The sequence below is a fragment of the Malaclemys terrapin genome, chromosome 13, assembly GCF_027887155.1.
Source record: "Malaclemys terrapin pileata isolate rMalTer1 chromosome 13, rMalTer1.hap1, whole genome shotgun sequence".
Classification (NCBI taxonomy): Eukaryota; Metazoa; Chordata; order Testudines; family Emydidae; genus Malaclemys; species Malaclemys terrapin.
Genome location: NC_071517.1, coordinates 45,316,428 through 45,332,621, shown reverse-complemented (window position 1 = coordinate 45,332,621; position 16,194 = coordinate 45,316,428). Strand labels below are relative to the sequence as shown.

At 57.0% G+C, this 16,194-nt stretch overlaps 1 long non-coding RNA gene across 1 annotated transcript; it reads right to left on the bottom strand.

Moving 5' to 3' along the window:
• Window positions 1–6,141: 6,141 nt before the first annotated feature.
• On the bottom strand, window positions 6,142–7,169 carry LOC128848152 (uncharacterized). Its single transcript, XR_008446980.1, has 2 exons — window positions 7,052–7,169; window positions 6,142–6,649 (listed from the first exon to the last, which is right to left on the bottom strand). It is a non-coding gene; the product is annotated as an uncharacterized LOC128848152 (long non-coding RNA).
• Between the last annotated feature and the right edge of the window lie 9,025 nt (window positions 7,170–16,194).

Sequence of the window (16,194 nt, the reverse complement as noted above, 5' to 3'; positions counted from 1 at the left end):
GGCTCTGGGGTAGGGCTGGGGATGAGAGGCTCAGGGCTGGGGCAGAGGGTTGGGGTGCAGGGGGGCGAGGGCTCCGGCTGGGTGTGCAGGCTCTGGGGTAGGGCTGGGGATGAGGGGCTCGGGGCTGGGGCAGAGGGTTGGAGTGCAGGGGGGCGAGGGCTCCGGCTGGGTGTGCAGGCTCTGGGGTAGGGCTGGGGATGAGGGGCTCGGGGCTGGGGCAGAGGGTTGGGGTGCAGGGGGGGAGGGCTCCGGCTGGGGGTGCAGGCTCTGGGGTAGGGCTGGGGATGAGGGGCTCAGGGCTGGGACAGAGGATTGGGGGGGTGAAGGCTCCGGCTGGGGGTGCAGGCTCTGGGGTAGGGCTGGGGATGAGAGGCTCAGGGCTGGGGCAGAGGGTTGGGGTGCAGGGGGGCGAGGGCTCCGGCTGGGGGTGCAGGCTCTGGGGTAGGGCTGGGGATGAGGGGCTCGGGGCTGGGGCAGAGGGTTGGGGTGCAGGGGGGCGAGGGCTCCGGCTGGGGGTGCAGGCTCTGGGGTAGGGCTGGGGATGAGGGGCTCAGGGCTGGGGCAGAGGGTTGGGGTGCAGGGGGGCGAGGGCTCCGGCTGGGGGTGCAGGCTCTGGGGTAGGGCTGGGGATGAGGGGCTCAGGGCTGGAGCAGAGGGTTGGGGTGCAGGGGGGTGAGGGCTCCGGCTGGGTGTGCAGGCTCTGGGGTGGGGCTGGGGCAGAGGGTTGGGGTGCAGGGGGGCGAGGGCTCCGGCTGGGGGTGCAGGCTCTGGGGTAGGGCTGGGGATGAGAGGCTCAGGGCTGGGGCAGAGGGTTGGGGTGCAGGGGGGCGAGGGCTCCGGCTGGGTGTGCAGGCTCTGGGGTAGGGCTGGGGATGAGGGTTGGGGTGCAGGGGGGTGAGGGCTCCGGCTGGGGGTGCGGGCTCTGGGGTAGGGCTGGGGCAGAGGGTTGGGGTGCAGGGGGGGAGGGCTCCGGCTGGGGGTGCGGGCTGTGGGGTAGGGCTGGGGATGAGGGGTTTGGGGTGCAGGGGGGCGAGGGCTCCGGCTGGGGGTGCAGGCTCTGGGGTAGGGCTGGGGATGAGGGGCTCGGGGCTGGAGCAGAGGGTTGGGGTGCAGGGGGGCGAGGGCTCCGGCTGGGGGTGCGGGCTCCGGGGTGGGGCCAGGGATGAGGGGTTTGGGGTGCAGGGGGGCGAGGGCTCCGGCTGGGGGTGCGGGCTCCGGGGTGGGGCCAGGGATGAGGGGTTTGGGGTGCAGGGGGGCGAGGGCTCCGGCTGGGGGTGCGGGCTGTGGGATGGGGCCAGGGATGAGGGGCTCAGGGCTGGGGCAGAGGGTTGGGGGGGTGAGGGCTCCGGCTGGGGGTGCGGGCTGTGGGGTAGGGCTGGGGATGAGGGGCTCAGGGCTGGGGCAGAGGGTTGGGGGGTGAGGGCTCTGGCTGGGGGTGCGGGCTCCGGGGTGGGGCCAGGGATGAGGGGTTTGGGGTGCAGGGGGGCGAGGGCTCCGGCTGGGGGTGCGGGCTCCGGGGTGGGGCCAGGGATGAGGGGTTTGGGGTGCAGGGGGGCGAGGGCTCCGGCTGGGGGTGCGGGCTGTGGGATGGGGCCAGGGATGAGGGGCTCAGGGCTGGGGCAGAGGGTTGGGGGGGTGAGGGCTCCGGCTGGGGGTGCGGGCTGTGGGGTAGGGCTGGGGATGAGGGGCTCAGGGCTGGGGCAGAGGGTTGGGGTGCAGGGGGGCGAGGGCTCCGGCTGGGGGTGCGGGCTGTGGGGTGGGGCCAGGGATGAGGGGTTTGGGGTGCAGGCTGCCCCGGGGCTGCGATGAGGACAGAGGACTCCCCCCAGCTCTCTCTCCCCACAGAAGCACCTGGGCTGGGGGCCTGGCTCCCCCCGCAGGGGCTGCACCCGAGTGATGGAGGGGATGGGGGAAGGGGGAAGAGCCCCCCCAACTGTCCCCTCATCCCTGCATCCCAAAGGCCCCTCCCTGCCTGCCCCCTTCCATGAGCCCCTCCCCTACTGAATAGCCACTCCCTGCCCCTCCCCACTAATGGCCCCTCCCTCTCCCTGCTCCTCCCTCCCGCCCGCTCATTAGCCCCGCCCACTCTGTGGCCCCGCCTCCTTATTCTCCTCCCAGCCCGGGTCCGTGTCGCTCCCAGGCTCCGCCCTTTCCCTCGCTCGCGCGGGCGGGACAGCCAATCAGGAGGCGCCGCCGAGTGTCCTTGTCACTAGTTGTCGGCGGGGGGGAGGAGTGGCGGGAAACGGGTGGGGAAGCGGCGCCTGAGAGCGCGAGGGGGGAGGAGCCGCCTGTCACCTGAGAGGGGGAGGGGGCGGGGCCAGCTGTCACCTGAGAGGGGGGAGGGGGCAGGGGCGGGGCCAGCTGTCACCTGAGAGGGGGAGGGGCCGGGGGCGGGGCCAGCTGTCACCTGAGAGGGGGAGGGGCCGGGGGCGGGGCCAGCTGTCACCTGAGGGGGGGAGGGGCCGGGGGCGGGGCCAGCTGTCAGGGTCGATTCACACCCGGCTCCTGCCCTCGGTTCCTGTTGGCGCCCGACTCCCCTGGGCCCGTGGGTCTGAGCAGGGGCAGCCAGTGAGTGTGGGGCGGCTGCCGCCCCCAGCTCCATCTTCCTCACCCCCCTCCTGAACGTGCCACCAGCTGGGGCGGAGCTTCTTCTTCTGGGGGTGCCCCCCTCGGGCCCGGGGAGAACCCAGGAGTCCGGGCCCCCAGCAGCTGCTGCTCTAACCCCCCAGCCCCCACCCCCCTCCCAGAGACAGGGAGAGAACCCAGGAGTCCTGGCTCCCAGCCCCCCCTGCTCTAACCACCAGACCCCACTCCTCTCCTGGATTTGAGTCCAGAACCTTTTGTCATTATTCAGTTCAGGTCTGTGCAGAGCCGGCAGGAAAAGGGCCCCAGTTTTGGTTGGGGGGGGATCTGGGCAGCACCTGGCACAACGGGGTCCCTGATGTTGGTCAGAGGGGTCAGTGCAGTGCCCGGTTACAAGGGGGCGGGGGTGGGGCTCCTTTTGCTATTGTGGTATTCGCTGCAGTTTCTGTGGCAGGCCGGAGCGCGCTGAGTGGCCCGGGGGCTCTGTCTGCACTTGAGCTCCTGTGAGTCGTGGTGAGAAACAGGAAATTCAGCATCGTGCGAGGCCGCAGCTTGTGCAAAGACAGCAGCAGATGGGCCAGGGGTGATTTACAACCAGCGGAGTCAGGGCCGTGTGCAACGCATAAATAACTGACCACAGTTTCCATCCATGAGCCGGAGGTGATCTCCAGGCGCTCAGTTTGCAGTGCCAAAAATGCTTCTAGCTCTCATGGGTGCAAAGAAATTTCTCCAGCCAGGGGCGGGTGAGACCCATGCCTGAGTCTGCAGAGAGCCTGAGCTGGTCACTCTGAGAGGGGGGAGCTGCCCCAAGCGTGATCCAGGGTGGACTGGCTTGGGGGGGGGGTGTATAACCCACTAGACTCCACTCCTCTCCCAGAGCCTGGGAGAGAACCCAGGAGTCCTGACTTCCAGGGTCCCCTGCTCTGAACCCACAAGACCCCACTCACCTCCCCATGTACGTGCAGCGCTAAGCACGTGGGTGTCACCCTCTGCCGAGCAAAAAGGGCCAATTCCGGTTTGATTTTCTGGGGTTCCTTCAGAAAATGTAACTCTCCCAGGCTGGAGCCCCATCCCGAGACCAGTTCACAAAGATTTATTCTGTCAAAGCCTCTGGACCGGATCCCAGCTGCTGTCAAGGGCTGCTCAGGGGGGGCTGCTGCCCCCGGCATGTTCAGGGGATCATTATCCCCACAGACAGCCCAGCTTTGAACGTTTCAGGCTGCAAGCGCCGCGCTGCAGAGTGACCCCCTGAGATCGTTCCCTGCTGTCAAGAAACAAGTGTGAGCTGCCACCACCACAAATAGTGTTCAAATGACACTGACAACTTCCCCATTTCCCCCCACTCTCTAATTCTGCAGGGAATGGCCGTGCCCCAGCGTGGTCATTTATTCATTTAGTCCCATGTGGCTGGGGGAGTCTTTCCTTTGCCTACAATGGGCTTTGGGTCAGGTCCATGGGCTGTGACACAGAAATACCGACTCCTCTGTGAATGCCGCAATTTTACCAAATCTCCCCAGGGTGGGGCTGCACTTTTCTGGGACCTTTTCCCAGATATCTTTTAAGGAGCTGCTGCCCCTCGACTGTTGCTCTCAAGCAGACATTTCGCAGCTGTCTTCTATATCTCCTTCTCGTCCAGCTGGTAAATATTGTTAGCTCCTGTTGTACTTTAACATTTCTGAGGGCACGGCCGAGTCTCACAGACTTGAGTAGCATCGGTGCATTTCACTACGGTGCTGTTTACTCTCACCAATCCTTACAGCAAGACACTAGAAACCTCCGTCCTACTTAATCCTTTGTATGTATCATCACTGTTTGTATAAACCTTCCGTGCACAGAAACCCCAGCCAATCTGAACTGTTTGTAAGATTTGGCTGCCATATCTTGTTTGTTATACGTCCATGCTGCTAATATCCAGCCTTTAATTCTACTCTAGAGAGTGATTCTTTCTAAAGGTACAGACCAATCTGTTCATAAAAAACCTTTGTTTCAATAAAAAGAATGGGCTACTGTGGGGCTAGCTTTTAAATGACTTTGGGCTATTAATTCAGTAGAAACCTGGGAACCCGATTCTGCCCAGCCTGCTCCTACAAATCCTATAATCTGTCACCTCATGGTGCTCTTCACTTCAGCAGGAAATGTATTAGCTCACGATGCCAGTTTCCTGAGTTGAAACGGGCCCCCGCGTGTACACACACACTGCTGGAGGTTGGAAGAATTCCATTTTTTCAGATGTGGTTTTGTGTTCTAAATGTACACGTCATCTGAAAATTACTGAGTGTTTGTATATTTTTTTCTTTCTTTATATAGGAATTAGCTGACAGGAGCACTGGGTCTAACTTCTAAATTATTATCTGCAAAAAAAACCCCTAGAGTTTTCAGGTGTGGGATCCATGGGCATGCCTGGGCGGGGGAGGAGGGAAATGCTACGGGGCTGGAGCCCTATGAATACCAGAGAAAGAGAGAGAGAGAGAGAGAGAGATACTGATTCCACCAGGGAATGGGTCAAAAATGAATGACCCAACCACGGAGCAGCCCTGGACTTGCTATATTGATGTTCAATCCAGTCTAGTTTATGCTGGCTCCACATTTCCTATTTGCGGTGCGCTAAAGATGCATGAGGTGGGGGATCTTGAGGCGGGACAGATGGACGGAGACTGCGGGTGGGAGGGATAGATAGAGACCGCAGGGAAATGGGGAGATACTGCAGAAGGGTGGGTTAGGCTGGATAGATGGGTGTGCATGGGGCTAGGCAGACAGACATGGAGCTAAGGGTGGGGTTAGAGGAAAGGATGGATACAGCTCTAGGGATGGAGGTGGCAGACAGATGTATAGAGAGATAGGTATGGATGCTGTAGGGATGGAGGATGGATGGATGAACAGTCATTAATTAAGTGATGGGGTGGGATGAATAGATAGATAAGGATCTAGACTGAGAGAACATAGAGTTGGATCTAGGGGTGGGGTAGATGGATGGATGGACAGAGATGGATCTAGGGGTGGGGTAGGTTGATGGATGGACAGACAGAGATGGATCTAGGGGTGGGGTAGGTGGATGGATGGACAGACACAGATGGATCTAGGGGTGGGGCAGGTGGACAGATTAAATTAGCCAGGATTTGTCAATATACCTGCTCCCCAGGTGGGGATGAGGAGGACAGCACAGAGGACGGTGCTCAGGGCTGGCAGCTGCTCCATGGTCCCGGGTCTCTGGGTGACTCCGCAGCCCCGCTCAGCTCAGCCTCCGCATCCTCCAGAAATGTCACCTCCGGGGGGGCCGGTGGAAAGCACCTCTGAGATGGCCACAGTGATAGACTGGGGACAAAGGATGGATGGAGGGTGGGGCGTGTGCTATGCCCTGTGTGAGGGGCTGGCTGGTGCATGTGCGTAGCTGTATCCCACTGGAGGGAAGTGGGGTCCAATGGTTAGAGCAGGGAGGGGGGTCAGTCTGGGAGCCAGGACTCCTGGGTTCTGCCTCAGTTCATTGCCCCATCCTGGGCCACGTTCCGTCCCCTCTCTGCCATTTATTTTCCATGAGGAATAACATAATTTTGAATAAAGGAATTTTTGCGATAGATTTTATTTCCAGACATAGAAATATATTTATTTCTTGCAACATGTTTCTCTTTCAATCAGCGAATTCCTTCTACCAAATCAAGCCTGCTCCAGATAGATTTTTCCTGTATAAACCAGGTAGGTTTTCTCTAGAATTCGGTTTTCTCTGGCGGCTGACTCTGTTACAGCGTGTACTTTAGATTTGTAAATGAAAAAATATTGTCCCACGAGGAATGAATCTGGAGAAATATTTAATTTTCTTTACTGTTCTTCTCATACCCAAGATGTACAGGCCAGACCCACAGACAGAAGCAGAGGAGAGCGGAGAAGCCCCGGCCCGGCAGGAGCCCCCGGAAGGCGGCTCAGAGTCCAGCGAAGTCTGACAGCTTCTGAACCTGGAGCTGGGAAAATCCTGCCAGTGACCAGCGCCCCGTGAGCGGCTAAATCAGAGACACCTGCCCTTGTGCTGGGGGCAGCTTGGAGCCAGCACCCACCGCGGGATCCACGGGGACACCTGGGAAACAGAACGAGAGCATCACTGAACATACTGGGGGGAAACACCACGGGAATGAAGCCTTATAAATACCAGAGAAAGACTGATTCCACCAGGGATGAAATGCAGCCACCTCTGGGGTAGAACGTGGGGGCTGTTTATACAGGGTCCCCTCACCTGGCGCTGAGACACAGCCCCTCTGGGGTGGGGTGCATGGGCTGGTTACATGGAGACCCCTTGCCCGGTGCTGAGAAGCAGCTGGCTCTGGGGTGGGGCAGTGGCTGGTTACGTGGGGATCCCTCACACAGTGCTGAGAAGCAGCTAGTTCTGGGGTGGGGCAGGGGCTGGTTACCAGCCCACACAGCAATTCCATGTAACCGTTTGGGACAGGAAGTGAAGGCGAAACCCGCACGGAGCCGGTACCGTTCCAAGGCCGCAGGCTGAGGATGATTCCCAGGGAGAAGAGAACGACGAGCGACAGGGAGATGACGGCTCGGTAAAAGAGGGGCCCCGAGTCCCGACAGAGCTCATGCCCCCCTGGAGCTCCTAGACAATAGAAATGAGGGGTTAGGAGATTCCTGGGATGACGCCCCCTATAGGGGACAGACCCCGTACCCCATTCCCTGCCCCCCTGACTCTCACCAGTCTCTCTCTGGTGTCTCCGCATCACTCTCAGCTCGGTGCCTCCTCCCATCCCTGTCTCCCCACGGTCGAGTTCGATGCAGCACTGATAGAGAGCAGAGTCCCGCTCCTCCAGCTCGGTCAGGGTCAGCGTCGCCTTCCCCTGTCTGTGCTCGTCCATCCTGGACACACGGAGCCGCCCCCGGTAGAAGGGGTGGCTAGAATCCAGCTCCAGATTCTCTGCGGATCCCCTGAGCCAAATTATCTTGGCTCTGCTGCCATTTCTGTTCTGGAAGGTGCAGCTCAGGGTCACGTTCTCCCCGCTTGTCATGTGGAGGGACCCGGGCTCCTGGGAAACTCCCAGACCAGCTAGGGAAGAGAGAGAACCCGCATCATACACCGGGGAGCAGGACAGACCCGTCCTGGCCTTTAGAGAGAGCGTCAGCCGTTGTATTCCTGTGTGCAGAGCTAAACCTTCACCTCTCGCTAGCTTAGTATCAGTGTCTGTCTCTCTGTTCCCTGATTCTCCTTCATTCATCCATCCTCTGACCCTAGGTCCATCCATTCTCCAGTTCTGGAGCTATCCATCCATCCTGCTACCTATCCACCCTTTCTTTCTAGAGCCACCTGGGACTTAGCACCCCATAAGGCTTTATGGATATATGCTTATGAATGTATATGTGACATACCTGGAATATGTTTTGTGCTACATATGCCATGTCACATCTCTCTGCAAAGGTTATGATCCACTGAATCTATTCAGCCTATTCGTATGCACGGGTCATTTTTGAATTCGAAGTTATGAATATTGGCTCTGTACTTGTTTGATTTTAAGTAGCCTCAGTAAGGCATTTGGTCAGCTGCTTAAGAAAGGAATTGGCAAGTTAAGTGCCCAATCAAGAAACACTTAACGGACAATGGAACCTTGGAAGACTCCAATCCACATAAGAAGTCTACCTGGGGACATTCAAGGTAGCATGTGAACAATGGCTGCCACCTGTAAAGTCCTGAGTCATGCATGGACACGTGACTGGCCCATGTGACTCCAAAACTCCATCTTGTAGCTGGGTTTCTACACAGGGGGAGGGAGGGGTGTCCACCTGCAAGAGAGGAACTATATAAAGTCCTGGGAGACTCTTCCATTTTGTCTTCAGCTGGCTCAAGAGATAGCCTCTCCACCCCCAATGGAAACCTGAAAGGAACTGGAATAAAGGACAGTAACTACAGGGGGTGTCAGAGTAGCAGCCGTGTTAGTCTGTATCCGCAAAAAGAAGAACAGGAGTACTTGTGGCACCTTAGAGACTAACAGATTTATTAGAGCATAAGCTTTCGTGGACTACAGCCCACTTCTTCCGATGCAGGGGGTGTGAGTGATCACTGGACCCAGACTAGAATGAGGCTAGTCTGTAAAAGAAGCTTATTGGAACATCTCTGAGGGTGAGATTTCATCTGTGATCACTTTCCTATGGTATTAGGCTTAGACTTGCATGTTTTATTTTATTTTGCTAGGTAATTCACTTTGTTCTGTCTGTCATTACTTGGAACCACTTAAATCCTACTTTTTGTATTTAATAAAATCACTTTTTTACTTATTAATTAACCCAGAGTATGTATTAATACCTGGGGGTGGGCAGGACAGCTGTGCAAATCTCTCTATCAGTGTTGTAGAGGGTGAACAATTTATTAGTTTATCCTGTATAAGGGTAAAATGGATTTATTTGGGGTTTGGATCCCACTGGGAGCTGGGCATCTGAGCGTTGGAGACAGGAGCACTTCTTAAGCTGCTTTCAGTTAAGCCTGCAGCTTCTGGGGGACGTTGTTCAGACCTGGGTCTGGGTTGCAGCAGGCTGGCGTGTCTGGCTTGAACCAGGCAGGGCACTGAAGTCCGGAGCTGCCGGGGAAAACGGGCTCAGAGGTAGTCTCAGCACATCAGTTGGCAGTTCCCAGGGGGTTTTCTGTGATCCAACCCGTCACACCACATCTGTCAATTCAGCCATCCAGCCTCCCTTTCAATCCCTCCTGCCCTCCATCTGCACTGCTCTATCAATCCCCAGAGAAGAGCTGCAATGCTGGAGACTGGATAAGTCCAGTCATTTGTTCACCCCAACAAGAGCCGTTACCCTGAACTCCGTGGCAAACTCACCTGGTCCCTGGGTGGACGATCCAACATTTGGGACCAGCGCTCTCTTGCAGCCGGCTGGAATTTCTGCAACAGCTTCGTTTGAATTAAAAGTAAGAGAAGAATTTAGTGCAGTCAATGCACAAATGAACGAACCAACCACCCAGCAGCCCCGAGTTGGCTGTTCTGGGAAGAGAGCTCATGTTCCCCTGGGACTCTAGACAAGAGAAATGAGGGGCTAGGAGATTCATGGGCTGGCACCCCCTAGAGGGGAAATTCCTCATTCCCCACTCCCGAGCCAGCCAGTCCCCACCCTGGGCCCAGATCAGAGCTGATGCCTCCTAGAAGGAAAGGCCCCGAATCCCAAGCCCCCCAAGTCACCTCTGCTCATCACAGTCAGGGTGGTCCCGGTGCCCTTCCCCTGCTCGCCCTGCGGGTAGGTGATGTAGCAGCGGTAGAGACCCGAGTCCCTCTGCATCAGCTCCGACAGGATCACCGTGGCCTCCACCTGGCCCTGCTGGTCCCGCTGGCTCTCGGCCAGCCGCCCCTGGTAGAAGGGGTGGGCGGGGTCCAGCACGACGGCCTCCCGGGAGCCCCTGGCCCAGGTGACTTGTGTCCCGGTCTGGTTGAGGATGTGGAAGGTGCAGCTCAGGGTGACGCTGCTGCCAGCCGGGACGCTCGCCGTGGGGGGCAGCTGCTGAACTCCGAGACCTGCAGGGAGCAGAACGAGTCACGTGAGGGACACAGGGCAGGGACTGCGCTGCTGTCATGGGGCGCTGGCTGCGTCCGTCTATCCGTTCCCCTCGCCTTCCTGCAGCAGAGTTTGTCTATCATCTATCGCTTGATCGCTCTACCCAGCCCGAGACCCGTCTGTCCTCAGCACTTTCCGTCCATCCACCTCCGGCTCTGTCCATCCGTCTGTCCGCAGCTCTGTCCAGCCACCCACCCGTCCACAGCCTCATCCGTCCGTCCATCGATTCATCCTCAGCTCTCTCATCTGTCCTTATCTCCATCTGTCCACCCAACCGTCCATCCATCCAGTCTGTCTGTCCTCAGCTCCACCTATCCATCCATCCACCTTCAGCTTTGTCCATCCTTCTGTCCTCAGTTATTTGTCCTTCCCTCCATCCATGCTCAGTTCTGTCCATCTATCCGCTACCCACGAATCCCAGCCTGCAGCCCCGGGAAGCACACTGCATTTCAAGGCAATGCAAGTAACTGTGTGGACTTTAGGGCACTTAGGAGAGTCAATCTTTAAAGAGAAAGCTGGTCTGAACCTTAACGATGGTAGACCAGACAGTCATCTAAAATAAACCTATCCATCCCCGTACAACCCCTGCAAGTATCCCCCTATCTATCCATCCATCCTCTATCCATCCCCTATCCATCCTCATACACCTCTCTCCCTAACCATCCATCCACCCCCAAACACCCCCTCCATCTCTCTCATTATCCAGACATCTGCCCCAAAAGACCCCCTGCCTCCGTCCTTTCCTCCCTCCCTATCTACCCCCTAAACACCCCTCCCCTTTCTCCCTTTCCATCCATCCATCTAGCCATCCTCAGCCGTCTATGTATTCTGAGACCATCTCTCCATACTCCTATGGGAGGGGAGTGGAGGTGGGTGGGTTAGAGTGGGGGGGCGGGGAGTCCAGGACTCCTGGGTTCTCTCTCCATCCCCCCACAATCTGAGCTTGTCTCACCAGTTGCTATCGCAGGGACGAGGAAGACGATGAAGCAGATGATGCTAGGCGCCGGCAGCCGCCCCATGCTCTCTGCGGGCTGGGAGCTGCCCCAGGAGTCACAGACCAGGACTATCGATCAGATGGGACCCAGGAAGTAACGGCAAGTAACGGCTTCTCCGGAGCGAGCAACCTGGGCGCGCGATGGAAACTCTTGTGGCTGGCGAGGGGGAGGCGCCTGCTCAGATACCAGGCAGCCAGGAGGTCACTGGGCCTGTGGGCAGGTGAGTGTGAAAGCGAAACTGACCAGGGGTGTTGTGTTCAGCAGCAGGATGGGTTCATTTCTGCAACCCCGGGGCCCTCGGCCTCTCTGACGCAGCCCCTGGCCATAGGGCTGGGGCGCTCAGGTGGTGACGGTGTGCTTATCGCTCTGTGGGTCCCAGCCCCCTCTCACTGCCCCAAAATGATCCCCCAGTGGATCCCAGAGGGAGCTGCTGGCTCCAGGGACCACCAGAGGAGATCGGCTATCCCAGGGGCCGCTGGGAGGTAGGTGTCAGTGACAGGATCATCGGGGGGTTTCCATTGTCAGGGCAGAGATCGGTGCTCGTGGGGGAGCTGCAGGTGACAGGAGTGCAGAGGGAAAACAGGGTGTGAGGGATGGAGAGAGAGAGAGCGAATTACAGGGAGGAGGACACAGAGCTATAGCCAAATAGAAAGTGTATTACAGATGGATGGATAGATGCAGGGCCTTACCTGGTGAGGCCACATCTGGAGTACTGTGTCCAGTTTTGGGCCCCCCACTACAGAAAGGATGTGGACAAATTGGAGACAGCCCAATTTGTGGAGGGCAATGAAAATGATTAGGGGACCGGGGCACATGACTTACGAGAAGAGGCTGAGGGAACTGGGGTTATTTAGTCTGCAGAAGAGTGGGGGAGGGGGGGGGATTTGATAGCAGCCTTCAACTACCTGAAGGGGGGTTCCAAAGAGGATGGAGCTCGGCTGTTCTCAGTGGGGGCAGATGACAGAACAAGGAGCAATGGTCTCAAGTTGCAGTGGGGGGGTCTAGGTTGGATATTAGGAAACATTATTTCACTAGGAGGGCAGTGAAGCACTGGAATGCGTTACCTGGGGAGGTGGTGGAATCTCCATCCTTAGAGGTTTTTAAGACCCGGCTTGACAAAGGCCTGGCTGGGATGATTTAGTTGGGGATTGGTCCTGCTTTGAGCAGGGGATTGGACTAGATGATCTCTTGAGGTCCCTTCCAACCCTAATATTCTATGATTCTAGCTACAGACTGATCCATGGATGGACGGACAGAGGGCCCTACCACAGACAGATGGACAGAGTGAAGGATGGATGGACGGATGGATGGGTGGATGCAGACAGGGCCTTCTCCAAAGACAGATGGACAGGATGAATTACTGACAGACAGACCAAAGGCATTGAGGATGGATCGATCCATCCATCCTGCCCCATTGCACCCTCTTCCATCCACCTCCTCCCGCCAGTAAAACACACGGGGCCAAACCCACCTACCTTATAGACAGGCCAGCTGTCCCTGTGCTGCCTCCCAGGGCAGACGGGGAGGCCTGCTCCTGATTCACAGGCCACCCCAGCTTTGAGTAGAGGGGAATCCCCCACAGTTGTGGGCGGTCTGGGGTCCAGGACACAAGGAGGAGCGGGGCTGATCCATGCCAACAGGGGGCGCACATGCTCACAGACACGTACACAGGCCCCTGTTACGTTTAATAGCACAGACACACACCTAACTCTCCTCCCCCCCTTATCCGGCCCATCTCAGAGGTGCTGACCACAAACGCTTCCACCGGCCCTCGCAGACTGACGCTTCCGGAGGATGCTGAGGCTGAGCTGAGCTGGGCTGCGGAGCCGCCCAGAGAGCAGGGACCATGGAGCAGCTGCCAGCCCTGAGCCCCGTCCTCTGCATCCTCCTCTTCATCCCCACCTGGACAGCAGGTATGTCAGCAAATCTTGGCTAGCTAACCTGGGGGTCAGTCTGTCTACTCCCCCAGGTCAATCTGTCCATCCCTCCCCGTCCCCACAGCCATATCTAGCCATTCCCATACATCCCCATCTAGCTCATCCAATCCATCCATCCTTCTTCTGCAGTTTCCCTCCAGCTTTCCGTTATCTATCCATCCACCCATCCTTCCCTCTATCTCTCCATCCTTCTGTTAACTCTCCATCCATCCTTCCCCCCACAGTATCTATCCCTCCCTCCCTCTCTAATCTCTTGCTCCCCACACAAATCTTTAGCACGCTGCAAACAGAAAATGCGGAGCAGGGTAAACTAGACTGGATTTAACATGGGATTAGCCAACCCAGGGCTGCTGTGCAGACTGGATCGTTCATTTCCTTACTGAATGTCTCACGACTGGAGAGTGCGAGTTGGGAGATCCTACTCTGTGCTGATCTACCCAGAATACAATATGTTACAGCCCCCAGCTCTTCTAGTTCAAGCTGTAACAACTTGTGCTTTTAGATGTTGAGGTCCCCAGTTCAATCCGCAGCGTGTTAGCCAAGGTGGCGGCCATCAGAAATGCACTAAACTCTTCTCATGGACTTTAAAGCCAAAAGGTACCTTCACGATTCCCTACTCTGACCTCCTGCACATAGCAAGCTACAGAACCTCACCCACCCACGCCTGTTTTTTCATTCAAATGAAGCTGTTGCAGAAATTCCAGTTGGTTGCAAGAGAGCGCCGAACCCAAATGTGGGAGCATCCGGTCAGAAACCAGGTGAGTTTCCTGCGCAATTCAGGGATATGGTTCTTGATAAGGTGAACACATTACTGGATTTATCCAGCATCTAGGATTGCAGATCTTCCCTGGAGATAGATAAATCGATGTTGATCTAGGGAACAAGGGACAAAAATGGAGAACAGATGTGAATTGAGAGACATGGGTCTAGGAATGAAAGGTTGGATGGACGGCTCTAGGACTGGAGAATGGATGTATGGGTCTATGGCTGGATGGATCTATAGATAGATAGAGCTAGGATGGATAATGGATGGATCTAGGGTCGGAGGATGGATGGCTGAATCAAGGAGAATCCAGGAACAGAGAGACAGACACAGCTACTAAACTAGCGAGAGGTGGAAAGTTTAGCTCTGCACACAGGAACACAGCGGCTGACGCTCTCTCTAAAGGGCAGGACGGGTCTCTCCTGCCACACAGTGCTGCCGGTGTATGATGCGGGTTCTCTCTCTTCCCTAGCTGGTCTGGGAGTTTCCCAGGAGCCCAAGTCCCTCAACACAACAGCCGGGGAGAACGTGACCCTGAGCTGCACCTTCCAGAACAGAAATGGCAGCAGAGCCAAGGTGCTTTGGCTCAGGGGATCTGGAGAAGACGTGGTGCTGCATGCTAACCACCCCTTCTACCTGGGGCGGCTCCGTGTGTCCAGTCTGGATGAGATCAGTAAGGGGAAGGCAACGCTGACTCTGTCTAAACTGGACAAGAGAGACTCTGGCCTCTATCAGTGCTGCATCGAAATCCAGAATGAGACAACAGGGATGGGAGGAGGCACAGATCTAAGAGTGATGAGGAGAAACCAGAGTGTGACTGGTAAGAGTCCGGGGTGGGGGGGCATGCAGGACCTGTCCCTTCTAGGAGGCACTGGCGCCAATCCGGCCCCAAGGTTGGGGACGGGCTGGCTCTGGGAGCGGGGAATGGGAGATGGGGCTGGCTCCAAGCAGGAGTGGAAATCGGGAATATCTGACCGACGCTCATGCTGTGGGAGGTGGGGTGGGGTGGGTGCGGGAGGTCAGGTTTATATTAAACAATCTCCCAGCCGATTCGAGGTGGCTTTTCTGCCAAGTTGTCACTGGCTGCAGCTCTGGTCTGTCTCACATCCTGTCAGCGCCTCGGGGTGAGAGAGGTGGTTAGAAACCCAGACCCCTACTTCACCCGAGAGCCACCGGGCACCAGAGACGTTTCTCTCTCTGTTCTCTTGCTATTGGCCCGGGTTGGCTCTGAGTTCTTTGGCCTGCTGAAGGTGAGGTTATGACCCGGCCCTGCTGACTCACTGCGGGAAGATCAGACTCATAGTGGCAGCTGCGAAGGGGTTTGCAATAGGCGCCGGTGGAGACTGGGGAAGTTTTCTTGCAGTGTTTGTTGAAGAGGAAGTTGGTTGCTTAATGCAGGAGTGAGTGAGGGACACACAACCCCAGAGCCAGAGACACAGAGAGGCACATGCAGCCCCAGAAATCAGCCACCCACAGCCCCATAGACATGCAGCCGCCGACCCAGAGAGAGACCAGAATGGCCCTGTGACCCACATGGCCCCACCACGCTCTCTACTGCACCAGTCACTTGAGATTCTCTCCCACTGGTCCCATGTATGAATGGAGGTTGCCGGCCATTAGCCCAGACCCCAGGAGGGCAGCTGGCCACTAACACGCTGCACCAACCCGACCAGACCCACCTCTGTGGCCTCTATTTGGGAGCAACTCCACAGACTTAACTGGGGTCACTCCAGAGTCACTGAGATCAGAATCCGGACGGACTCCATTGGTGTCCGTGGGCTCACTCTGGATTCACACCAGAATCACTGAGATCAGTATACGGCCCTCATTTGGCATCAGTGGGGTCAGTCCAGATTTACATCAGACTCACAGAGATCAGAATCCAGCCCTGACTCTGCTGACATCCATGGGGTTGCTCTGGCTTCACACTGGGATCATGGAGAACAGAATCCAGACTGGACTCCATTCACTGCAATGGAGTTACTCCAGATTTACTTTGGGAGCTCTGAGATCAGAATCCAACCCCGACTCCACTACCAGAGTCACTCTGCAGTCACACTGGTACGGTACCAATGAGATCAGAATCCAGTGCTACAACAAAGCACACAAGAAATGGCTTCCTATGGCTCTTCCCAGGATTCTTGCCACTGGAAACATTAACATCCTTCCTTTTATTTAGACGACAGAAAGGAATGGAAGCAGGATACCAGCACAGAACTCACCATCTACAGAGCCACGATTGCTCTGGCAGGCGTCAGCATCATCATCTTAGTTACCGCCCTTCTGCTGCGCAGACGCCCAGGTATTTACTGCTCCTTCCGTGCTCATTCCATCTGCCCGTTCTTCCGGCGTTCAAAATGCACTTCTCTTCCATCCTACT